Source organism: Lissotriton helveticus, chromosome 1_2 (genome assembly GCF_964261635.1).
Source record: "Lissotriton helveticus chromosome 1_2, aLisHel1.1, whole genome shotgun sequence".
NCBI lineage: Eukaryota > Metazoa > Chordata > Amphibia > Caudata > Salamandridae > Lissotriton > Lissotriton helveticus.
In genome coordinates, this window is record NC_136058.1 from 449,166,830 (window position 1) to 449,192,796 (window position 25,967).

The 25,967-nt window shown below is 46.9% G+C and overlaps 1 protein-coding gene across 2 annotated transcripts in view; it reads right to left on the bottom strand.

The window, feature by feature from the left end:
- Nucleotides 1-17,916, bottom strand: part of LOC144807701 (uncharacterized) — a 64,298-nt gene extending 46,382 nt beyond the window's left edge. The window contains exons 1-2 of one of the 2 annotated variants that reach the window (XM_078673346.1): nucleotides 17,767-17,916; nucleotides 9,146-9,196 (exon numbers count right to left, since the gene is read on the bottom strand). The gene's annotated coding sequence lies outside the window, so the exon portion shown is untranslated. The remainder of the gene's footprint in view (nucleotides 1-9,145; nucleotides 9,197-17,766) is intronic. The other variant, XM_078673345.1, reaches the window with a different exon arrangement.
- Between the last annotated feature and the right edge of the window lie 8,051 nt (nucleotides 17,917-25,967).

Genomic DNA, 25,967 nt, shown 5'->3' on the forward strand with positions numbered 1-25,967 from the left:
ATAATGGAGTCTGCTTTGTTGAAGATGTGGTGGGGACATGGGTCTGTTGGCGATCCTGAATGGATAGAGTTTATCAGGCGGATGGTGTCTTCAGTGGTGATTGGGTTCCAGGCGCAAAGGTTGTTAAAGGGGTGTTTTGGTTCTGAGGTGGGTGGAGTGGACTGGACTCCGGATTGGTTTTCGAAGCTGTTATGTATATCGGCGATTTTGTTGTGAAAAAAAGAAGCTAGGGAGTCGCAAAGGTCTTGAGAGGGAGTGATGTCGTTGGTGCCTGCGGTGGGGTTGGTAAATTCTTTGACAATGTTGAATAGTTCCTTGCTGTTGTGGGCATTGTTGTCAAGTCGATCCTTGAATGCTGATTTCTTGGAAGATCGGATCAGTTGGTGGTGTTTGCGGGTGGCGTTCTTGAGGATGGTCAGGTTGTCAGATGTTGGGTTTTTTCTCCATGCTTTTTCGAGGTTACGACAGTGCTTCTTGGATTTCTTAAGGTCATCATTGAACCAGGGTGCTTTATTGTTGCCTTGCTTGATTTTATGGTTTTCCAAGGGAGCTAATTCGTCAGCGCTGTGGGTGATCCATTGTGTGAGGTTGCTGGCTGCTTGGTTTGGGTCCATTGATTTGGCAGGAGGGATTTGGTGAAGTGATGTGAAGAGCTGTTCGATGGTAATTTTGTTCCAGTATCTTCGGGGAATTGGTTGTGGGTGGTTGTGGGTCGTGGTCTTTTTGTAGTTGAAGTGAATGCAGCTGTGGTCCGTCCAATGAAGGGCTGTGGTGTGATTGAAGATGTGTTTGCTGGAGGTGATGATTGGGTCGAGCGTGTGCCCAGCATAGTGGGTGGGGGTGTAAACAAGTTGTTTGAGTCCGAGATTGGCGAGGTTGTCCAGAAGGGTGGTGGTGTTGCTGTCGTTGTTCTTTTCCAGGTGGAAGTTGAGGTCTCCCAGTAGAATGTAGTCCTCGGAGGGGAGGGCGTGAGGGCTGATGAAGTCAGTGATGTCTTCGCTGAATTGTGTGCGGGGTCCTGGTGGCCTGTAGATGAGGGTGCCTCTGAGTGTGGTCTTGGGGTCGGTGTGGATCTGGAAGTGTAGGTGTTCCGCGGAAGAGAGGTTATCGTCAGAGCTGGTCGTGATGCGGATGGTGTTCTTATGGACGATGGCGATGCCTCCTCCTTTTTGGTTGGTGCGGTCTTTTCGGATGATCTTGTAGCCGTCCGGGATGGCTACGGCGATGTCGGGTGCTGATGAGGCGTTCATCCAGGTTTCTGTAAGGAATGCGACATCTGGCGATGTGGTGTCAAGTAGGTTCCAAAGTTCAGTGGCGTGACTATGGACCGAGTGGGTGTTGAGCAGGATGCAATTTAGGTAGTTAGTGTCGGAGTTCTGTTTGGGGTTTGTGGATTTAGTGTGGGTCCTGATGCAGTCGAACTTGCAGGAGTGGCAGGTATTGCAACAGTAGAGAAAATATTGGATAGCGTAGGGGTTAAAACTACTGTTCCCACTGCAGTGAAATGTAAATGTAAATGTAGAGTATTTATATAGTGTAATTCTACCCGGAGGCCTCGTAGCGCTGTATTCATACCGCTGTGGAACCCATCCTGGCTTTCCTGTGAAATGTCCACTCCTGGGCACCCCCAAGGTGAAGCCAGGTATCCACAGCGCTGCTGGGGCCGTTGTGGAGATTAAGCAAGCTATTGCCCAGAGTCACAGAGTGTGACCCATGATTAGACTAGGCCCGAGGTGAGAATTATCAGGTCCGAGGAAATTGTGTTTAAGAGCCGCTGAGGCGGGAATGGAACCCTGGTCCCGGGCCAGACCTCTGCATCAGGGTCTGTCGCTCTAACCATTGATATTTACAACAAGGGGTGGTGAAGGACAGAGTCTCTGAATTAAGCAGAAAGCTCTCACCCAGTCAAAAGATCAGGGCTAGATCCAACACCGTTTTTTAGCTCACTGCACCATCCCAGTTTCAGAACCTGGCTGTATGCAAATTAGTCTGTTCCTGTTCCAGTGCATGATGGGAACAGGGCAAACCAAACTACAAAAGCCAATTCTTACACTGGGAAGGAAACAAGCTCCCGGGGACCGGTTTCTGGCATTACAGCCGTCTTCGGCCCGGTTTGCTTGAATCCTGATGGTGCAATGAGCAAGGGTCTCACATCTGAGAATACCCTTCCACGCTTAGGGTGGACAAAAATATTTACAACAAGGGGTGGTGAAGGACAGAGTCTCTGAATTAAGCAGAAAGCTCTCACCCAGTCAAAAGATCAGGGCTAGATCCAACACCGTTTTTTAGCTCACTGCACCATCCCAGTTTCAGAACCTGGCTGTATGCAAATTAGTCTGTTCCTGTTCCAGTGCATGATGGGAACAGGGCAAACCAAACTACAAAAGCCAATTCTTACACTGGGAAGGAAACAAGCTCCCGGGGACCGGTTTCTGGCATTACAGCCGTCTTCGGCCCGGTTTGCTTGAATCCTGATGGTGCAATGAGCAAGGGTCTCACATCTGAGAATACCCTTCCACGCTTAGGGTGGACAAAAATATTTACAACAAGGGGTGGTGAAGGACAGAGTCTCTGAATTAAGCAGAAAGCTCTCACCCAGTCAAAAGATCAGGGCTAGATCCAACACCGTTTTTTAGCTCACTGCACCATCCCAGTTTCAGAACCTGGCTGTATGCAAATTAGTCTGTTCCTGTTCCAGTGCATGATGGGAACAGGGCAAACCAAACTACAAAAGCCAATTCTTACACTGGGAAGGAAACAAGCTCCCGGGGACCGGTTTCTGGCATTACAGCCGTCTTCGGCCCGGTTTGCTTGAATCCTGATGGTGCAATGAGCAAGGGTCTCACATCTGAGAATACCCTTCCACGCTTAGGGTGGACAAAAATATTTACAACAAGGGGTGGTGAAGGACAGAGTCTCTGAATTAAGCAGAAAGCTCTCACCCAGTCAAAAGATCAGGGCTAGATCCAACTCCGTTTTTTAGCTCACTGCACCATCCCAGTTTCAGAACCTGGCTGTATGCAAATTAGTCTGTTCCTGTTCCAGTGCATGATGGGAACAGGGCAAACCAAACTACAAAAGCCAATTCTTACACTGGGAAGGAACAAGCTCCCGGGGACCGGTTTCTGGCATTACAGCCGTCTTCGGCCCGGTTTGCTTGAATCCTGATGGTGCAATGAGCAAGGGTCTCACATCTGAGAATACCCTTCCACGCTTAGGGTGGACAAAAATATTTACAACAAGGGGTGGTGAAGGACAGAGTCTCTGAATTAAGCAGAAAGCTCTCACCCAGTCAAAAGATCAGGGCTAGATCCAACACCGTTTTTTAGCTCACTGCACCATCCCAGTTTCAGAACCTGGCTGTATGCAAATTAGTCTGTTCCTGTTCCAGTGCATGATGGGAACAGGGCAAACCAAACTACAAAAGCCAATTCTTACACTGGGAAGGAAACAAGCTCCCGGGGACCGGTTTCTGGCATTACAGCCGTCTTCGGCCCGGTTTGCTTGAATCCTGATGGTGCAATGAGCAAGGGTCTCACATCTGAGAATACCCTTCCACGCTTAGGGTGGACAAAAATATTTACAACAAGGGGTGGTGAAGGACAGAGTCTCTGAATTAAGCAGAAAGCTCTCACCCAGTCAAAAGATCAGGGCTAGATCCAACACCGTTTTTTAGCTCACTGCACCATCCCAGTTTCAGAACCTGGCTGTATGCAAATTAGTCTGTTCCTGTTCCAGTGCATGATGGGAACAGGGCAAACCAAACTACAAAAGCCAATTCTTACACTGGGAAGGTAACAAGCTCCCGGGGACCGGTTTCTGGCATTACAGCCGTCTTCGGCCCGGTTTGCTTGAATCCTGATGGTGCAATGAGCAAGGGTCTCACATCTGAGAATACCCTTCCACGCTTAGGGTGGACAAAAATATTTACAACAAGGGGTGGTGAAGGACAGAGTCTCTGAATTAAGCAGAAAGCTCTCACCCAGTCAAAAGATCAGGGCTAGATCCAACACCGTTTTTTAGCTCACTGCACCATCCCAGTTTCAGAACCTGGCTGTATGCAAATTAGTCTGTTCCTGTTCCAGTGCATGATGGGAACAGGGCAAACCAAACTACAAAAGCCAATTCTTACACTGGGAAGGTAACAAGCTCCCGGGGACCGGTTTCTGGCATTACAGCCGTCTTCGGCCCGGTTTGCTTGAATCCTGATGGTGCAATGAGCAAGGGTCTCACATCTGAGAATACCCTTCCACGCTTAGGGTGGACAAAAATATTTACAACAAGGGGTGGTGAAGGACAGAGTCTCTGAATTAAGCAGAAAGCTCTCACCCAGTCAAAAGATCAGGGCTAGATCCAACACCGTTTTTTAGCTCACTGCACCATCCCAGTTTCAGAACCTGGCTGTATGCAAATTAGTCTGTTCCTGTTCCAGTGCATGATGGGAACAGGGCAAACCAAACTACAAAAGCCAATTCTTACACTGGGAAGGAAACAAGCTCCCGGGGACCGGTTTCTGGCATTACAGCCGTCTTCGGCCCGGTTTGCTTGAATCCTGATGGTGCAATGAGCAAGGGTCTCACATCTGAGAATACCCTTCCACGCTTAGGGTGGACAAAAATATTTACAACAAGGGGTGGTGAAGGACAGAGTCTCTGAATTAAGCAGAAAGCTCTCACCCAGTCAAAAGATCAGGGCTAGATCCAACACCGTTTTTTAGCTCACTGCACCATCCCAGTTTCAGAACCTGGCTGTATGCAAATTAGTCTGTTCCTGTTCCAGTGCATGATGGGAACAGGGCAAACCAAACTACAAAAGCCAATTCTTACACTGGGAAGGAAACAAGCTCCCGGGGACCGGTTTCTGGCATTACAGCCGTCTTCGGCCCGGTTTGCTTGAATCCTGATGGTGCAATGAGCAAGGGTCTCACATCTGAGAATACCCTTCCACGCTTAGGGTGGACAAAAATATTTACAACAAGGGGTGGTGAAGGACAGAGTCTCTGAATTAAGCAGAAACCTCTCACCCAGTCAAAAGATCAGGGCTAGATCCAACACCGTTTTTTAGCTCACTGCACCATCCCAGTTTCAGAACCTGGCTGTATGAGTGGTCTGTTTAACTCAGACACTCTGTTCATCACCACCCCCTTTTCTAAATCGTTTTTGGCCACTATAGGTGTGGCAGGGTATACTCAGACATGAGTCCCTTTCTCACTGCTCCATCAGGATTCAAGCAAGCCGGGCCGAAGAAGGCTGAAATGCCAGAAACCGGTCCCCGGTAGCTTGTCTCCTTTCTGGCGAAGAATTGGCTTGGTAGTTTAGTCTGCCCTGTTCCCATGATGCACTGGGCCAGGGACAGACTGATTTGCATATAGCCAGGTTCTGAGCTGGGATGGGGCAGTGAGATAAATAACGGTGATGGATCAAGCCCTGATCTTTGGACTGGGTAAGAGTGGTCTGTTTAACTCAGACACTCTGTTCATCACCACCCCCTTTTCTAAATCGTTTTTGGCCACTATAGGTGTGGCAGGGTATACTCAGACATGAGTCCCTTTCTCACTGCTCCATCAGGATTCAAGCAAGCCGGGCCGAAGAAGGCTGAAATGCCAGAAACCGGTCCCCGGTAGCTTGTCTCCTTTCTGGCGAAGAATTGGCTTGGTAGTTTAGTCTGCCCTGTTCCCATGATGCACTGGGCCAGGGACAGACTGATTTGCATATAGCCAGGTTCTGAGCTGGGATGGGGCAGTGAGATAAATAACGGTGATGGATCAAGCCCTGATCTTTGGACTGGGTAAGAGTGGTCTGTTTAACTCAGACACTCTGTTCATCACCACCCCCTTTTCTAAATCGTTTTTGGCCACTATAGGTGTGGCAGGGTATACTCAGACATGAGTCCCTTTCTCACTGCTCCATCAGGATTCAAGCAAGCCGGGCCGAAGAAGGCTGAAATGCCAGAAACCGGTCCCCGGTAGCTTGTCTCCTTTCTGGCGAAGAATTGGCTTGGTAGTTTAGTCTGCCCTGTTCCCATGATGCACTGGGCCAGGGACAGACTGATTTGCATATAGCCAGGTTCTGAGCTGGGATGGGGCAGTGAGATAAATAACGGTGATGGATCAAGCCCTGATCTTTGGACTGGGTAAGAGTGGTCTGTTTAACTCAGACACTCTGTTCATCACCACCCCCTTTTCTAAATCGTTTTTGGCCACTATAGGTGTGGCAGGGTATACTCAGACATGAGTCCCTTTCTCACTGCTCCATCAGGATTCAAGCAAGCCGGGCCGAAGAAGGCTGAAATGCCAGAAACCGGTCCCCGGTAGCTTGTCTCCTTTCTGGCGAAGAATTGGCTTGGTAGTTTAGTCTGCCATGTTCCCATGATGCACTGGGCCAGGGACAGACTGATTTGCATATAGCCAGGTTCTGAGCTGGGATGGGGCAGTGAGATAAATAACGGTGATGGATCAAGCCCTGATCTTTGGACTGGGTAAGAGTGGTCTGTTTAACTCAGACACTCTGTTCATCACCACCCCCTTTTCTAAATCGCTCTAACCATTGAGGCACGCTTCTTCCAGTGAGTGGAACAGTAGGAAAAATATTGGATAGCGTAACTGTAAAAATTACTATTCCCCCTCCAATGAGTGCAACAGTAGGGTAAGTGTTGGAGGGCGTAGGGGTTAAAACTACTATTCCCACTCCAGTGACTGCAACAGTAGGGTAAATATTGGATAGCGTAACTATAAAAATTACTATTCCCACTCCAATGAGTGCAACAGTAGGGAAAGTGTAGGATAGCGCAGAGGTTAAAATGACTATTCCCACTCCAGTGAGTGCAACAGTAGGGAAATTGTTGGATAGCGTAGGCGTTAAAGTTACTATTCCCACTCCAGTAAGTGCAACATTAGGGTAAATATTGGATAGCGTAATTGTAAAAATTACAATTCCCACTCCAGTGAGTGCAACAGTAGGGAAATTGTTGGATAGCGTAGGCGTTAAAATTACTATTCCCACTCCAGTGAGTGCAACAGTAGGGTAAATATTGGATAGCATAATTGTAAAAATGACAATTCCCACTCCAGTGAGTGCAACAGTAGGGAAAGTGTTGGATAGCGTAGGGGTTAAAATTACTATTCCCACTCCAGTAAGAGAAAAAGTAGGAATAGTGTTGGATGGCATATGTGTTAAAATTACTATTCCCACTCCAGTGAGTGCAACAGTAGGGAAAGTTTTGGATGGCATATGTGTTAAAATTACTATTCTCACTCCAGCAAATGCAACAGTAAGGAAAGTGTTGGATAGCGTAGGGGTTAAGATGACTATTCCCACTACAGTAAGTGAAATAGTAGGGAAAGTATTGGATAGCGTATGTTTTAAAATTACTATTCCCACTCCAGCAAGTGCAACAGTAGGGAAAGTGTTGGATAGCATAGGGGTTAAAATTACTATTCCTACTCCAGTGAGTGCAGCAGTAGGGAAAGTGTTGCATAGCGTAGGGGTCAAAATTACTATTCTCACTCCTTAGAGTGCAACAGTAGGGAAAGTGTTCGGATAGCATAGGGGTTAAAATTACTATTCCCACTCCAGTGAGTGCAACAGTAGGGAAAGTGTTGGATAGCGTAGGGGTTAAAATACTATTCCCACTCCAGAGAGTGCAATAGTAGGGAAAATGTTGGATAGCGTAGAAATAATATATTACTATTCCCACTCCCATAAATGCAACAGTAGAGAAAGTGTGGGATAGCATAGGGGTAAAAATTACTACACCCACTCCAGTGTAACAGTAGGGAAAGTGGTGGATAGCATAGGTGTTCATTTTAGGCACTTATAATTTAAATATTTTAATAGAAATAACATTTGAAAAAGTTCATTAAAAGAATTATTAATAAATATCAATACAAATAAAGAAATGTTTATGTAATTAACAATAAATTAAATCTCACCCTATTCCCCTATAAATACACTACACACTACACATAAAAAGAACATTATTTTAATTATAAATTAATTAAAAATAATGAAAAATTAGTAATTAATTAATAATAATTTCACATTAATTATTTAAAAATAATAATGACTTATTTATAATATATTACTTCCAAATATATTCCCCTATAAACTAACAACACACTACACATAAAAAATAACACAATTATTTTGTATCAATTGATAAAAAAATATTACCAATTAATAATTATTTAACAATAATTAATTAATAAATAATAATTAATTAAAATAAATAATTAATTATAATACATTAGTTCCCACCCTATTCCCCTATAAACACACAACACGCTACACATACAAAATTAACAAAATAATATAATTAACGATTAATCAATTAATAAAAATGAATTACCAATTATTAATTAATACACAATAATGCAATTATCAATAACCATAAATAAAACTAATAGCACATTATGTATTATTAATATACGTATTAATTAATAAAGTCATAAAAGCTAATGGCCAATTATTAATTACCAATACATTAATAATAAATACAAATTAAATAAAAATATTAATTATATAATTAAAGTACTTCCCACCCTATTACCCTATAAAGCCATAAACCGCAACAGACCTAAAACACAATTTCTCATTAAAATTAATTTATATTTAATAAAAATGTCTATTTAATATAATTTAATTACTTCCCACCCTATTCCCCTATAAACCCACAACCCGCTCTAATACTAAAATACAAATGATTATTAAAATTAATTTATATTTAATAAAAATTATTATTTTATTTAATATAATTACATTTCTTCTCACCATCTTCCCCTATAAACCCACAACCCGCTCTAATACTAAAACACAAAATGTTATTAAAATTAATTTATATTTAATGAAAATGATTTTTTAATTTAATATAATTAATATAATTAAATTACTTCTCACCCTATTCCCCTGTAAACCCACAACCCGCTCTAATACTAAAATGCAAAATCTGCCTAAAAATATTTTAATATTTTCTAAACATTTCATACATATATTTAAAAATAAATAAAATACATTACAAAAATATTAAACATACATATAAAATACATACTTAAATACATAACACTAATATAAATCTTGATATTATTTACAACTATATTTTTGCTAACAATATTACTTACATCAATATTAAATAAAACAAAATTACTTACCTTAAGGTCGATATTCTGGTCACCGATATTCTTGCTGTCGATATTCTGTACCTACGATATAAAAAACTTGATATTAAGGTAGGTTGATATTACAACATCGATATATTGACTGTGCACCACTTTTTTTGGGCCAGGTGTGGGATATTACGTACCAAGTGGTGTCAGAGAGATTATAACCTTCTCTACAAGGGTCATCTGCTTTACAATGAATTTCAATACGAGGAGAGAATCTAAAAAGCAGCGGCGGGGCATGGAGTGAGAGGAGATAATGCAGATTGTCACTAACGTTATGGAACAGCACACAACTTTAGAGGCTATGTAGATACAAGGGAGACACCTAAAATGGGCTCTCCACCTCACATGAATCCAGTACAGGAAAGCGCCTTTACACACAGACCAAGCTTCCTTATTTATTATTATTGATTTTTTTGGGGAGATTTGTAAAGCGCACAAATACCCTGGGGTGTCTCGGTGCTACGGACTGCAGTAGGATGGAGATCTTATTGATTGAAGAGTCAGGTTTTTATCAGCCTTCTAAAAGTAAGCAAAGACTGACAGGATCTGACCTCCAGCGGGATAGTATTCCAGAGTTTACCCGTGGAGACCACAAATCTTCTGTCGCCCCAAGAAGCTGTTTTAGGGTGTGGCACATTTAGCTGAAGAGTATGTGAATCTTTGGGGGATATATTAGAAATTTGGATCTGTTTTGTGAGATGCTTTAAAGGCAATGCAAATTGTCTTGAACTTTATCCGATTCTTTACTGACACCAGTTATAATTCTTGACAATGTGGGAAATGGACTTGAATTTAGGGGTTCCTGATAAAATTCTAGCAGCTGCATTCTGAACTGTTTGAAGTTTTTGAATGACCTTCTTTTGCACATTCGCAAACAGTCCATTGCAGTAATCTATGGGAGACATAACTAAGGTGCTGACTAGAGCGTTCAGAGGAAGAAATGGCAGAAGTTTTTTAATCATGCGTAATGTGTGAAACGATGCTGAGGCTACCGAATTAGCATGTGGAAGAAAAGTCAGTCTATCATCAAATGTAACACCCAGATTCCTAACCTTGGTTACTGGAGTTGGTAGGTGCCCATGGAGGGGGGCCACCAGGTTTGAGACCAGCAGAGGAGTAGTTTACCGAAGAGCATGACCTCTGTTTTTTCAGAGTTTAATTTGAGGCAGTTGCTGGCCATCCAGCTACAGATGGTGAGAATGCCTTCCTGAAAGTTAGCTGCAACCCTTTCTCCGTTGTTGTTCATAGCCAGCACCAGTTGAGTATCGTCGGCGTAGGAAGTAAGGCCCATCCCATGAGCCTTGATGACTTTGGCTAGGTCCGACACATAGATATTAAAAAGAGTCGGACTCAGGGATGAGCCTTGAGGGACCCCACATGGTAGGGCCAATTGGGCAGAGTGGAAATTGCCTAAGTTTACCGACTGAGTGCGATTGGTGAGAAAGGATTGCAGCAGTTCTCTGGCCTTGTGTTGGATGCCCATACAAGTGACACGATCGATCAAGATAGTATGATCGACCATGTCAAAGGCCGCTGAGAGGTCCAGCAGGATGAGTATTGCTGTTCCTCCCTGGTCCAGGATAATTCTAATGTCTTCCGACGCCTTAATTAAAGCGGTCTCTGTTCCATGGCCTTTGCGGAACCCAAATTGAGTGTCATCTAAGAGATGATGGTCTTCTATATACTTGGAAAGTTGAATATTCATGAGTTGCTCTACACCTTTAGCTGTGAAAGGTAGGCTAGTTACAGGCCTATAGTTTTTGGTAACAACTGGGTCCAGGTTGGGTTTTTTAATAGAGGTTTTAAGATTGTCTTCTTCCAGGTGGTGGATAGGTTCCAGAGGAGAACATTACATAAAATTTTTTGGATAAAACAGCAGCCACCTGCTCAGCAACTGGTGTGAGTGCGTCCTGTGGTCAAGGGTCATTTGCTGACCCTGACTTTATAGAGGACATTGTATTAAGAATTTATTTCTTCTGCTGTTATGTTTTCAAATTGCTTCAAACAATGTTCTGGGGTACTGTTGATCAGAGGTTGATCGGCCAACTTGGTGTGAGATGCAAATTCCGAATAGATGTTGTTAACTTTATTATAGAAATAATCTGCTAAGGAGTTACATAGTGACTGGGAGGGTGTTGTAGCAGCGGTAGGTCTGTGACCTGATAGCTTAGAGACTACTTGATAGAGCTTTTTATTGGAGTGTTTTGCCTATTCTATTTGGGTTACATAGTATTCACTTTTTTCCTGTGCAATAATGCGTTTATATTTGGCAAGCTCATCTTTGTAGAGGAATTTTTCTTCGCTGGTGTAGGATTTCAGCCATTGCCTTTCCCGATTTCTGCATACTTTCTTTTGTTCCCTTAGGGTTTCAGTGAACCATGGGGCTGACGGGGAGGTTCGATTTTTGGAGAGGGTTTTGCTCGGTGCCAGCAGATTGAAGGCCTTCTGCAGCCAGTTGGTGTAATTGGCCACGGCAGTATTAGAGTCTGGCGAGGCATCTGGTCGAGGGGAGGACAACTGGGTATTGAGGAGATGATTGTCTACCTTTTTTCAAGCTTTAACTACATCTGGCCTATTTATGCTGGCGTTTAGGAAAGGCTTACTGTGGGTTGAAATGTCAAATATGATTGCGTGATGGTCGGTCCACACTAGAGGGAGTATATTTTTTACACGGATATTTTGGTTATTTGTGAAAAGGCCATCCAGCGTGTGACCCGCTGTGTGGGTGACTTTATGAACTCGCTGTGACAGCCCTGCTGCTTCTAGGTCTGCAAGTAGTGACGAGGTGTCCTTATCTAGGTGGTTTTCTAAATGAAAGTTGAAGTCGCCTAGAATAGAGAAGGTATCTTCGGCTACTGTGGATTCTAGGAGGTTACCTAGGCCGGACAGAAACTCTGTTCTCGATCCTGGGGGGCGGTATAGTAGTATCCCCTTAAATGTTTGGGATGGAGTGAGCAGGATCCTGAAGTATAGTGCTTCGCAAATGGAAGAGGGGATAGGATCTATTTTAGTAGTTAGCTGGCTGCGAAAAATTATTGCCAGCCTGCCTCCTTTATTGTGCAGTCTATCTTGGTTTTAAGGCAGAATAGCCCTCGGGCGTAGCCACTACGAGGTCTGGTCCAGATGCAGGGTCTGTCCAAGTCTCTGTTATAAAAAGGACATCGAGTTTATGATCAGTGAGTAGCTCTGCTATCTCATCCTTATGTTTGCCTAAGGAGCGGGCATTGATGGTGGGAAGGCACTTATAAATATGCTCAATACATCTAGAAAAATGATGTAAAAATAACCCTTGACACAAACCTTAAAGAGGTGGGCAATTCACAGGCATGTGCGCACAACACCACTAGACATAACATCTAATCCCGGCTTTACCACTTTACCTAAATATGCTGAAAATAGACACCAAATGTTACTTCTCGACAGTGCCACTATACAGGTCATTATCCAGGGATTGTAGTCCCTCTGCCTCTCCATCATAATCTCCAACACCCCAAGTGTGGTTTACTGCACTACGAAACTGGACAACCAGGAGACTCTGTGTTTATTCCTGACCTACAATGTGTGAAATAGTGAGCTTCAGGAATCACTAACTAAATGTATGCCTTTCCCCCATTTATGTCCAAGATCAGGGGTATATACAACCATTCTAAAGTTGTAAGTAAAACTGTGCTTTTTAAAATGGACCCAGACTGTGGTGATGCGTCTTTAACTAATGATTCCTTCCAGCGGCTCCTGGAATGTTGTTGTTGATGCGTTGCCAGGTTGTTACCGGCAGTTACATTCCTGGTGCAGTTGGGTGAGTGGTGAATAAATCTTACTCTTAGCCTACCGATGACACAAGAGTTTGATTACCACATAGACATTGCCTCTGGGTGGTACACATTGCTTTTGGGATGAACAAGATGATATCTTAAATGTGTTTATTGAATGGTTGAATGCCAGATCAGTAGATGTACAATTCTGTGTGTCCAGTAGCCAGTCATCTATCACATTTTTGGATGTAGCAGTCTTTGGCCACAATGGCAGATTATGAACTACCATCAACGAGCCTTCTCTGGCGCTGCACAAAATATTTGGAACTCTCTCCCACCGGAAATTCATAGAATCTCCTCCAAGGATGCTTTCAAGTTGGAAGCAAAAAGATTCCTCATGAATAAGTTCTTACCTTATCACGACGGACCCTAATCGCTCTGTAAATACTACAGCATTGGTTGATAATTCTGTTTGTTACAATTGTATTTGCCCCGCTTACATCATTATGTATCATCACTCCCTTGATGTCATTTTATCTTTGATGAGCCCACTCTACGTTAACCCTGAATTAGATAGGATCTGTTATGTTTGCTCTATGTGATTTTATGCTTATTAGTTTCACCATTTTAGTCTTGTTGTGATCTGTTTCCTTCCTCTCCCTCTAACTGTAAAGCGCTCTGATATCCTTCGGGATCAAGTTTGCGCTATATAAAACTTTATAACTAAAGAAATAAAGTGTTTACCAAATCAAGGGTTAGGAACAATGCCCTACATTATACAAGTCATCATCCACACAGTTTACATGACAATTTGCCTTCGGGCCAATTTCTCCGAATAAGACGGAATTGCTCAGGTAAAAGTGATTATTTCATGAATGCAGAAATTCTTGTGCACAAATTAAAGGAACGCGGATACCCAAACAAGTTGCTGAAAATACGATGAAACATGCTTGGTGGACTCCAAGAGAGACCCTTCTGGAAAATAGACCAGCAAATGACAAGTTAGAACGCATGGTATGCATCTCCACATTTTGTTCAAAGACTACCTGTAGGAAAGTGGGTTTCTGTTATAGTAACCCCCCAATTTTTGACAGACCACTGATTCAATTTGACTTGATGTGCCCTGGTACCCTGTCATTCACCTCCTCTGCATCCCTGGACAGGCCTCACCTCCTCTGTACCCCTGGACAGGCCTCTCCGCCTCTGAACCCTTGGACAGGCCTTTCCTCCTCTGCACCCCTGGACATGCCTCACCTCCTCTGCACCCGTAGAAAGCCTCACCTCCTCTGGACCCCTGGACAGGCCTCACCTCCTCTGAACCCCTGAACAGGCATCTCCTCCTCTGCACCACTGGACAGGCCTCACCTCCTCTGCACCCCTGGACAGGCCTTTCCTCCTCTGCTCCTCTGGACAGGCCTCTCCTCCTCTGCCCCTCCTCTGGACAGGCCTCTCATTCTCTGCCCCCCTGGACAGGCCTCTCCTCCTCTGCTTCTTCAGACAGGCCTCACCTCCTCTGCCCCCTGGACAAGCCTCTCTTCCTCTGTATCCCTGGGCAGGCCTCACCTCCTCTGCACCCCTGGACAGGCCTCTCCTCCTCTGCCCCTCCTCTGGACAGGCCTCACTTCTTCTGCAACCCTGGAAAGCCTCACCTTCTCTGCACCCCTGGACAGGCCTCACCTCCTCTGCACCCCTGGACAGGCCTCTCCTCCTCTGCACCGCTGGACAGGCCTCTCCTCCCCTGCACTCCTGGGCAGACCTTTCCTCCTCTGCCCCTCCTCTGGACAGGCCTCTCCTCCTCTGCCCCTCCTCTGGACAGGCCTCTCCTCCTCTGCACTCCTGGACAGGCCTCTCCTCCTATTCCCCTCCTCTGGACAGGCCTCTCCTCCTCTGCCCCTCCTCTGGACAGGCCTCACCTCCTCTGCACCCGTGGACAGGCCTCTTCTCCTCTGCCCCTGGACAGGCCTCTCCTCCTCTGCACCCCTGGACAGGCCTCCTCTCCTCTGCACCCCTAGACAGGCCTCTCCTCCTCTGCAACCCTGGACAGGCCTCTCCTCCTCTGCACTCCTGGACAGGCCTCTCCTCCTCTGCCCCTCCTCTAGACAGGCCTCTCCTCCTATGCCCCTCCTCTGGACATGCCTCTCCTCCTCTGCACTCCTGGACAGGCCTCTCCTCCTCTGCCCCTCCTCTGGACAGGCCTCACCTCCTCTGCACCCCTGGACAGGCCTCTCCTCCTCTGCACCCCTGGGCAGGCCTCTCCTCCTCTGCACCCCTGGGAAGGCCTCTCCTCCTCAGCCCCTGGACAGGCCTCTCCTCCTCTGCACCCATGGACAGGCCTCACCTCCTCTGCACCCCTGGACAGGCCTCTCCTCCTCTGCACACCTGGACAGGCCTCTCCTCCTATGCCCCTCCTCTGGACATGCCTCTCCTCCTCTGCACTCCTGGACAGGCCTCTCCTCCTATGCCCCTCCTCTGGACATGCCTCTCCTCCTCTGCATCCCTGGACAGGCCTCACCTCCTCTGTACCCCTGGACAGGCCTCTCCGCCTCTGAACCCTTGGACAGGCCTTTCCTCCTCTGCACCCCTGGACATGCCTCACCTCCTCTGCACCCGTAGAAAGCCTCACCTCCTCTGGACCCCTGGACAGGCCTCACCTCCTCTGAACCCCTGAACAGGCATCTCCTCCTCTGCACCACTGGACAGGCCTCACCTCCTCTGCACCCCTGGACAGGCCTTTCCTCCTCTGCTCCTCTGGACAGGCCTCTCCTCCTCTGCCCCTCCTCTGGACAGGCCTCTCATTCTCTGCCCCCCTGGACAGGCCTCTCCTCCTCTGCTTCTTCAGACAGGCCTCACCTCCTCTGCCCCCTGGACAAGCCTCTCTTCCTCTGTATCCCTGGGCAGGCCTCACCTCCTCTGCACCCCTGGACAGGCCTCTCCTCCTCTGCCCCTCCTCTGGACAGGCCTCACTTCTTCTGCAACCCTGGAAAGCCTCACCTTCTCTGCACCCCTGGACAGGCCTCACCTCCTCTGCACCCCTGGACAGGCCTCTCCTCCTCTGCACCGCTGGACAGGCCTCTCCTCCCCTGCACTCCTGGGCAGGCCTTTCCTCCTCTGCCCCTCCTCTGGACAGGCCTCTCCTCCTCTGCCCCTCCTCTGGACAGGCCTCTCCTCCTCTGCACTCCTGGACAGGCCTCTCCTCCTATTCCCCTCCTCTGGACAGGCCTCTCCTCCTCTGCCCCTCCTCTGGACAGGCCTCACCTCCTCTGCACCCGTGGACAGGCCTCTTCTCCTCTGCCCCTGGACAGGCCTCTCCTCCTCTGCACCCCTGGACAGGCCTCCTCTCCTCTGCACCCCTAGACAGGCCTCTCCTCCTCTGCAACCCTGGACAGGCCTCTCCTCCTCTGCACTCCTGGACAGGCCTCTCCTCCTCTGCCCCTCCTCTAGACAGGCCTCTCCTCCTATGCCCCTCCTCTGGACATGCCTCTCCTCCTCTGCACTCCTGGACAGGCCTCTCCTCCTCTGCCCCTCCTCTGGACAGGCCTCACCTCCTCTGCACCCCTGGACAGGCCTCTCCTCCTCTGCACCCCTGGGCAGGCCTCTCCTCCTCTGCACCCCTGGGAAGGCCTCTCCTCCTCAGCCCCTGGACAGGCCTCTCCTCCTCTGCACCCATGGACAGGCCTCACCTCCTCTGCACCCCTGGACAGGCCTCTCCTCCTCTGCACACCTGGACAGGCCTCTCCTCCTATGCCCCTCCTCTGGACATGCCTCTCCTCCTCTGCACTCCTGGACAGGCCTCTCCTCCTCTGCCCCTCCTCTGGACAGGCCTCTCCTCCTCTGCCCCTCCTCTGGACAGGCCTCACCTCCTCTGCCCCTCCTCTGGACAGGCCTCACCTCCTCTGCACCCCTGGACAGGCCTCTCCTCCTCTGCACCCCTAGACAGGCCTCACCTCCTCTGCACCCTTGGACAGAGCTCACCTCCTCTGCACCCCCAGGCCTCACCTCTTCTCCCCCCCCTGACAGGCCTCTCATCCTCTGCACCCCTGGACAGGCCTCACCTCCTCTGCACTCTGGACAGGCCTCGCCTCCTCTGCACCCCTGGACAGGCCTTACCTCCTCTGCACCCCTGGACAGGCCTCACCTCCTCTGCACCCCTGGACAGGCCTCACCTCCTCTGCCCCTGGACAGGCCTCCCCTCCTCTGCACCCCTGGACAGGCCTCACCTCCTCTGCCCCTGGACAGGCCTCTCCTCCTCTGCACCCCTGGACAGGCCTAACCTCCTCTGCCCCTGGACAGGCCTCTCCTCCTCTGCCCCTGGACAGGCCTCTCCTCCTCTGCCCCTGGACAGGCCTCTCCTCCTCTGCACCCCTGGACAGGCCTCACTGCCTCTGCTCCTCTGGACAGGCCTCACCTCCTCTGCACGCTTGGACAGGCCTCACCTCCTCTGCCCCCCTGGACAGGCCTCTCCTCCTCTGCCCCTGGACAGGCCTCTCCTCCTCTGCCCCCCTGGACAGGCCTCTCCTCCTCTGCCCCTGGACAGGCCTCTCCTCCTCTGCACCCCTGGACAGGCCTCACCTCTTCTGCCTCTCCCTTGGACAGGCCTCGCCTCCTCTGCACCGCTGGACAGGGCTCACCTCCTCTGCACCCCTGGACAGACCTCTATTCCTCTGCACCCCTGGACATGCCTCACCTCCTCTGCACCCCTGGACAGGCATCTCCTCCTCTGCACCCTTGGGCAGGCCTCATCTCCTCCGCTCCCCACTCAGGCTCATCACCATGAATGCCAGGAAGGGGGGGGGGGGGGGGCATCTGATCCATGGATTAATAAATTGCAGCCAAGTGAGTTGGCAGGTCTCCTACCTGAGCAGAAACCTGTCCAGGCTCTCTCCTCCTCCTGGGGGGCTGATGGGGGTCCGTAGATGGAGGTATCTGCCCACCAGACAGGGCTCCTTCCTTCTCTGCTGCAGGCTGAACACACCAGGAGAGGCCGGAAGTGGTGTCAGCACCGCTGCTTGTGCTGTCTCTGCCACCGCTGACCCGGAAAAGGAAACCCTTCTCCCTTTCAGCCGATGTACAGTTCAGTGTTTCATCAGCAGACGAGGAGCGCCCTCTGGTGGCCGCTGACGGAACCACCGCCTCCAGTCTTTAAAAGTGAATTGGAAATGACATCCTGAATTTCATTAAATACATGAAAATGTAAGAAAACTGCCGTAATTAAACTACTCAACGTTTTTCTGTTTTTCTATTTTTCCTGTTTCTGTGGGTAATTCTTTATATTTGATAGGACTGTGTATATTCAAACAACTTTCCAACGATTTGCCCCAAATTAAGTTTTGCATTTCTCTGCATTTTTTACCCACTCACTCCCATGTGGAAACAGAGACCATTATGAAAGGACTGACTTCATGTTCAGCTTTTCTGCACAATACAAAGCCCCTGAAAGAGAAAAGAAAAGGGACTCTATAAGAAAAGGGGCTCTTCATTCAAAGTGAATCACTCCATTTGCTTGCTTGTTTGTATTTTCACTTGAGTTTCACAGTTCATTATTACATATTATTTGGGATGTCTGATATTTCTAGGATGGAAATATAGGGTGGGGGTGTAAAGGGGATGGATTTTAGTTTAGATTCTTCAGGGTTTCATTTTGTTAATGTTACCAGGCACATGCTCCTGCGAGTTGAACAGGATCACTTTGATTCTAATGACTAACAAATTGTTGTCAGACTGTGAGATGGGATATAGTATAAAGTCATGGACTGATAATAGTTTGAATACTAAAATTAAGAGGGGACGTTATGTTGTTTGTTGAACATCACACCCATGATATCCTGTTACTTCAAGAGACTCATTTACTAGGTACAACGTGTGTGTTCCTTGGTAGTACACATACACCTGTGTCAATCATGCAGGATTTACTCAGTGGTTCACAGGGTTTGCCATTCTTCATTCGCCTCTGTAGGTCCTTCCCATTTTCAGTAGAGACAGTTCATGTAGATGACATAGGTAAATATGTCATTCTCTCCTGCGGGCTTTTCGATCATTCACCAGTCCAACTAGCCCTCTGACATCGACAGTGGGAGTTGAAAAGTATGTGGTGTTTGAATGCCTGGTGGTTATTAGATGATACTCTTGTCAAACTTCTTCTTAGCAGTTACAGTTTGGGAAGTATTCAAGGTAGTGCCTAGAGGATATACCATGTGATACCAAAGGGGATGATGGCCGGAGCCTTTGAGCCAATCAAACACTCACCCCCAGCCAACAGATCTGGGTTTAATCCATCACCATTTTTTAGCCCACTCCACCCCCCCAGTTCAGACATGGCCATATGCAAATCAGTCTGACCCTGTGCCTCAAGGGAACAGTCCAGCCCGAACTGCGAAGCCATGTCTTCCCTGGACCGGAAACAAACATCCTGGGACCGGTTTCGGATTCATAATCCTCATCAGTCAGGCTATCTTGAATCCAGCAGTAGAGGGAGCAAGTGACCCACGTCTGGGCATACCCTGCCAACTCCAAGCGAACAAAGAGATACCTGGTATCGCTTTGTCCGCCCCAGCCAGAGCATAGCAGTTTCCCTGCCCGCACTGGTCCGGACACGGAAACCTGTGTTTGCTCTCGCTTTGTGGGAGCAATTTTAAAGCTCCTGCAAAGCGAGAATAAACACTACGTCTGCTCCCAGCAGGCAGGAGCATTAGAAAATGCACCTAGCTGCTGTGAGCAAACTTTACAATTGTTTCCCTGCCAGCTGTGAAGTGGGCAGAGAAACATAAAAAAATTGCTCTTGCATGCTGGGAGCAGCATTTTTAGCTTCTCCCTGCGAGCGGGAGCAATGCTGGTACATGCCGGAGGCGTGGAGCATCAGAGGCAGTGCCCTAATGTAACTATAACTCACACCCTGGCCATGCACTGCTAATTACCCCACATATTACATCACTCATGATAACTTCTATACCATCATTGATGATATCATTTGCAGTAAAATTATTGATATGAAAACTGCATGGTGGGCGTGCAAGTTATAGTTACCCGAGGGCACGTGTTATAGTTTCTTGAGATAACTCTAACCATTACTGCTGAATTTCTATGGTTTTGTGTATAAATTGTGATCCGAACTATACCGTCCCTGTAACCTTTTTTTTTTAGCTAATTTCTCAGGTTTTTTTAAATTCTATTTCCTAACTAGAACGTCCCTGTACATTTTGTTTTTTTTTCAGTGGATAAATATATAAATATATATATATATATATATAATATTTATAGTTAAGCACCTATAGAACTATGGAATTACTAGCCCCTAGACAATCTCATAAAATTCTCTTTTACAGGTAACTTGGCAGAGGTGTAAGAAGATCTTACTCAGTAATCACAGTGAAGAAGCTCCGTAGACAGCCTTTGCTAGGACTTTATCACAGTAAGGTGTTCAGAAAATAGCCTCTCATACTATGAGAAAAAGTATAAAACGATGAGTTAGTCCGAGACCTAAGAGGAGCAACATTCTGGATTATGACCTTTGCAGGAGCGTTTCAACAAAAATCAAATAACCATTACTTTATAACTGATGACCCTTTACCCTTACTTGATGCTCTTAGGTTTATGAGAAGCTCTTTGTACTGAGCTCCTCCACTCCACAATAGTTCCCATAAATAATTTTGCCGTCAAGCATTGATTCTGTCCTAAACCAGTTAGAATGTGGTTGAATGAGTCTCTGTAAATAAGAAACTCATCACATATATTTATACAATTCATCTGACCGTGACTCATTTACACAGCCAGCAGTGACCAAGATCCAGCTCAATTCTAAACACCTCTGTTGTATACAATCCATCTAACCGTGAATCAGTTACATAATCAGCGCTGGGTGAGTTAAGATCCAGCTTGATGATAAACACCTCTGTTATATACAATTCATCGAAGCGTGACTTGTTTACACAACTATTGGTGAGTCAAGAACCAGCTCGATGATAAACACCTCTGTTATATACAATTCATCTAACCGTGACTCATTTACAGAGCCAGCGGTGACTAAGATCCAGCTTGATGATAAACACCTCTGTTATATACAATTCATCTAGCCATGACTCATTTACATACCCAGCGGTGAGCCAAGATCCAGCTCTATGATAAACACCTCTGTTATATACAATTCATCTTACCCTGACTCATTTACATAGCCAGCGGTGAGTCAAGAACCAGCTCGATGATAAACACCTCTGCTATATACAATTCATCTAACCGTGACTCATTTACACAGCCAGTGGTGAGCCAAGATCAAGCTCAATTCTAAACACCTCTGTTGTATACAATCCATCTAACCGTGAATCAGTTACATAATCAGCGCTGGGTGAGTTAAGATCCAGCTTGATGATAAACACCTCTGTTATATACAATTCATCGAAGCGTGACTTGTTTACACAACTATTGGTGAGTCAAGAACCAGCTCGATGATAAACACCTCTGTTATATACAATTAATCTAACCGTGACTCATTTACAGAGCCAGCGGTGACTAATATCCAGCTTGATGATAAACACCTCTGTTATATACATTTCAACTAACCGTGACTTATATACATACCCAGCGGTGAGTCAAGAACCAGCTCGATGATAAACACCTCTGTTATATACAATTCATCTAGCCATGACTCATTTACAGAGCCAGCGGTGACCAAGATCCAGCTTGATGATAAACACCTCTGTTATATACAATTCATCTAACCATGACTCATTTACACAGGCAGCGGTGAGTCAAGAACCAGCTCGATGATAAACACCTCTGTTATATACAATTCATCTTACCGTGACTCATTTACACAGCCAGCGGTGAGTCAAGAACCAGCTCGATGATAAACACCTCTGTTATATACAATTCATCTTACCGTGACTCATTTACATAGCCAGCGGTGAGTCAAGAACCAGCTCGATGATAAACACCTCTGTTATATACAATTCATCTGACCGTGACTCATTTACAGAGCCAGCGGTGAGTCAAGAACCAGCTCGATGATAAACACCTTTGTTATATACATTTCAACTAACCGTGACGTATATACATACCCAGCGGTGACCAAGATCCAGCTCGATGATAAACATCTCTGTTATATACAATTTAAGCATGGGCGGAAAATCCGTTACGCTCGCGGATTTTGCGGATTTTTGGGAAATTCGCAATCCGCGAGATTTGCGAATTTCCCGCAAAATCCGCAAATTCGCACGCAGCGGATTTTTTTTGCGGCTCGCGTCGTTGGTGATACAATTTTTGCGGCGCGCGGCGTTTATCATCGTTTGCCGAGTTGTTTTTCTCGATATTTTGCGAGTGCTGCGCCATTTTGGATCTTGCTGTGTGATCCCGCGGGAATTTGGCGAGCGCGATTACGTCATCGCGGCTTGCCAACTTGCACAGCGAGACTTTGTCAACGCGAGTACGGCGAGATCACGTCTCGCGGTACTTCGCAATTGCGAGATTTGAGATGCGGCGAGCAGCAACAATCTCGCAGAAGCGAAAATATCAAATATGCAATTCTGCACAAGAAATCCACCAGCAAGCAGCATAAACCTTCTTGAAATGATGATTTTTATCTGAATAACTCCTTAGGTTGACATTTGCCTGCACTTTTTTAGCGAAGAGTCCATTTTGGGGAGGGGGGGGGTGGGAGGAAGGAAGTGCCCCACAGTCTTCAACTTCCTGTTCCTGTCCATCAGGCTCCTCCCAGTGCTTTGTCCATCTCCTGGTCACTTTTCATTTGGATCTGGAGCTGGAAGGATTACTTTTTGTGGATGCTGCTGGATATTTGGATTTGAGGCCTTTTGGACTTTCTTTGGATCACTGTTGGATTAGAAATTTTACAAGTAAGTTTGTTTGGGGCATTACAGTTGCTGCAACTAAAATTTTGGAATTTTCGATTTTTGAGCTGTTTTGGGGCCTTTTGCCCAGGGGTACTCAGTGGTGGGTGGACTGAGTCTTTCTGTGGGTTGTCTTGAACTTAAACATGATGGAGGGCATGGATGGATTGGGATTGTGCTGATTTTTCAGTGATTTTCGTTATTTTGGCCTGTACTTGTGGCCTTTTCACCAGGGGTATTTGAGTCTAGCATGGGCCTAGTCTTTCTGTGGGCTGTCTTGAACTTAAACATCATGGAGGGCATGGATGGATTGGGATTGTGCTGATTTTTCAGTGATTTTCGTTTTTTGGGCCTGTACTTGTGGCCTTTTCACCAGGGCAGGGTATTTGAGTCTAGCATGGGCCTAGTCTTTCTGTGGGCTGTCTTGAACTTAAACATCATGGAGGCCATGGATGGAATGGGATGGTGCTGATTTTGCAGTGTTTTTCGATTTTTGGGGGTGTTCATGGGGAGGGACAGGCCATGTGGCTGGTGGCCATTTTGAGTGCTGCTACAGGCACTGGCCATGTGCTGGGAGAGGCAAGTGCCCATTTTGAATGCAGGCATTGTTGTTAGGCCTGCAACCATTTTGCCTACTTTTCAACCTTTATGCCCAGGCCAGGGTAGTGAGTCTTGCATGGGCCTAGTCTTTCTGTGGGTTGTCTTGAATTTAAACATCATGGAGGCCATGGATGGAATGGGATTGTGCTGATTTTTCAGTGATTTTCGTTTTTTGGGCCTGTACTTGTGGCCTTTTCACCAGGGGTATTTGAGTCTAGCATGGGCCTTGTCTTTCTGTGGGCTGTCTTGAACTTAAACATCATGGAGGGCATGGATGGATTGGGATTGTGCTGATTTTTCAGTGATTTTCGTTTTTGGGGGCTGTACTTGTGGCCTTTTCACCAGGGGTATTGAGTCTAGCATGGGCCTAGTCTTTTTGTTGGGTGTCTTGAACTTAAACAACATGGAGGGCATGGATGGAATGGGATTGTGCTGATTTTTCAGTGTTTTTCGATTTTTGGGGGTGTTCATGGGGAGGGACAGGCCATGTGGCTGGGGGCCATTTTGAGTGCTGCTACAGGCCCTGGCCATGTGCTGGGAGGCAAGTGGCCATTTTGAATGCAGGCATTGTTGTTAGGCCTGCAACCATGTTGCCTACTTTTCAACCTTTATGCCCAGGGGTAGTGAGTCTTGCATGGGCCTAGTCTTTCTGTGGGGTGTCTTGAACTTAAACATCATGGAGGGCATGGATGGAATGGGATTGTGCTGATTTTTCGGTGTTTTTCGATTTTTGGGGGTGTTCATGGGGAGGGACAGGCCATGTGGCTGGGGGCCATTTTGAGTGCTGCTACAGGCCCTGGCCATGTGCAGGGAGGCAAGTGGCCATTTTGAATGCAGGCATTGTTGTTAGGCCTGCAACCATTTTGCCTACTTTTCAACCTTTATGCCCAGGGGTAGTGAGTCTTGCATGGGCCTAGTCTTTCTGTGGGGTGTCTTGAACTTAAACATCATGGAGGGCATGGATGGAATGGGATTGTGCTGATTTTTCTGGGTTTTTTTTCGATTTTTTGGGGGTGTATAACTGAACTGATGTTCCTCTGTCTTCCATTGTTTTTAGGTGTACAAGACTCAAGAGAACCACCAGTGCCAGGAAGAAGTCCTGCAGCGGTGTGTGTGTGCAGCATAACATCACGCGACGTCACGTCTGGCCTCAGACAACTCTACAATTCGTGCAACTGCGGCCTGCTGTTTGACCTGCTCTGAAGAAGATGGCCCCAAAAAAAGGTCTCCGTAGCTCCTCTAGCAAGAAAGTTGCTAGTAAGGAGCAGAAGAAGCAAGTTACCAAGGAGGCTGGTGTGCCAACCGCCACGTTTTTTGGGAGCAAAAAAAAAAGTACGCCTGCAGCAGCAGGATCTGCTGGGGACCAAGCTGGGAGCAGCACCCCCGCTCCATTGGGTTCAGTGCCTCCACCACCAAGTCAAAGCTCTTGAGTGCTTCAGAGGCAGTCAGTGTACTTCTCCAATCACCATCGACCAGTGATGTTGGCTCATCGCAAGAAAGTAGCAGCAATGTCCCTGAATCAACACAGGTTGTTGTAACTCATCTGACAAGTGTTGAACAACCACAGCCGCAACAACAACATGTGCAAGTAGTACAAGCCCAAGTACATGTGGAAGGAGAGGCAGCGCAAGGAGATGCGCAAGCAGAGGTGCATGGAGGGTCACAAGTGCCCACAATAGTTGTTCCTCCCGAAGTAGGGGCACATCAGGAAATTGACAATCAGACCGAGGTATCATTTGAGGAAGCCACTCCTCCTGATGATCATTCATTGTCTTCCACATCCCTAGCAAGGAAAAGATCAAGGGGGGTGTCTACATCTTCTTCAAGCCCACCTCCTACTGATGATCTGGATGACGATTGGGTACCACCACGGCAGCCTGAGAGTGAGGCACACCATGATCTGACAAAGATACCTAAGCGTAAAAGGAAGGTCGTCGAAAAACTCATAGCTATGGAGTGTGATGAGGCTTAACAAGAAGTGACGCATACTGCTGCTGATGAAGCCTCTCACGACGACGAGCCAGTCATCATAAAGGTCACTGCAGCCCCAGCGGGCATGCAGCAAAGAGACATTTTGACCCTATCCCGAGAAGCTGCTGAGCGTGATGATGATGTCGACAAGGAGTCAATGGAAACACAACAATCATTGGATTTGGAGTTAACTAGTACACCAACACCTACCGCTTCCATATTTCTTCCTCGCAAGAAGAGACTTCCATCCACCTCGACCTCAATTAGTGGTGGTGAAAGTGCAAAACGTACTGAAGTTCGGCAACCCACATCCTCCACTTCATCTGGCATTAGCAGCAGGACCACCACCACCAGTATCGCCGCCTCCTCCGGCCCCCAAAGACATTTCAAGTCTCCAGTTTGGGACTTCTTTAGTGTTTGCCCAAGAATGGAAAACGTAGCCATTTGTAGCATTTGTAAGCTTCGAGTTAGTCGTGGTAAGTTTGGTACCAACAATGGTACCGGAGGCCAGAGAGGTCATCTTAGGAGAGCGCACCCTGTCCAATGGTTTGCGCACCTAGAGGCGGTCAAGGAAGCCCGAATTGCACGTAATGAAAACGTTGATTTTTCATCTGATGATGACGAGGAGGATGAAGACGATTCAAACACTTC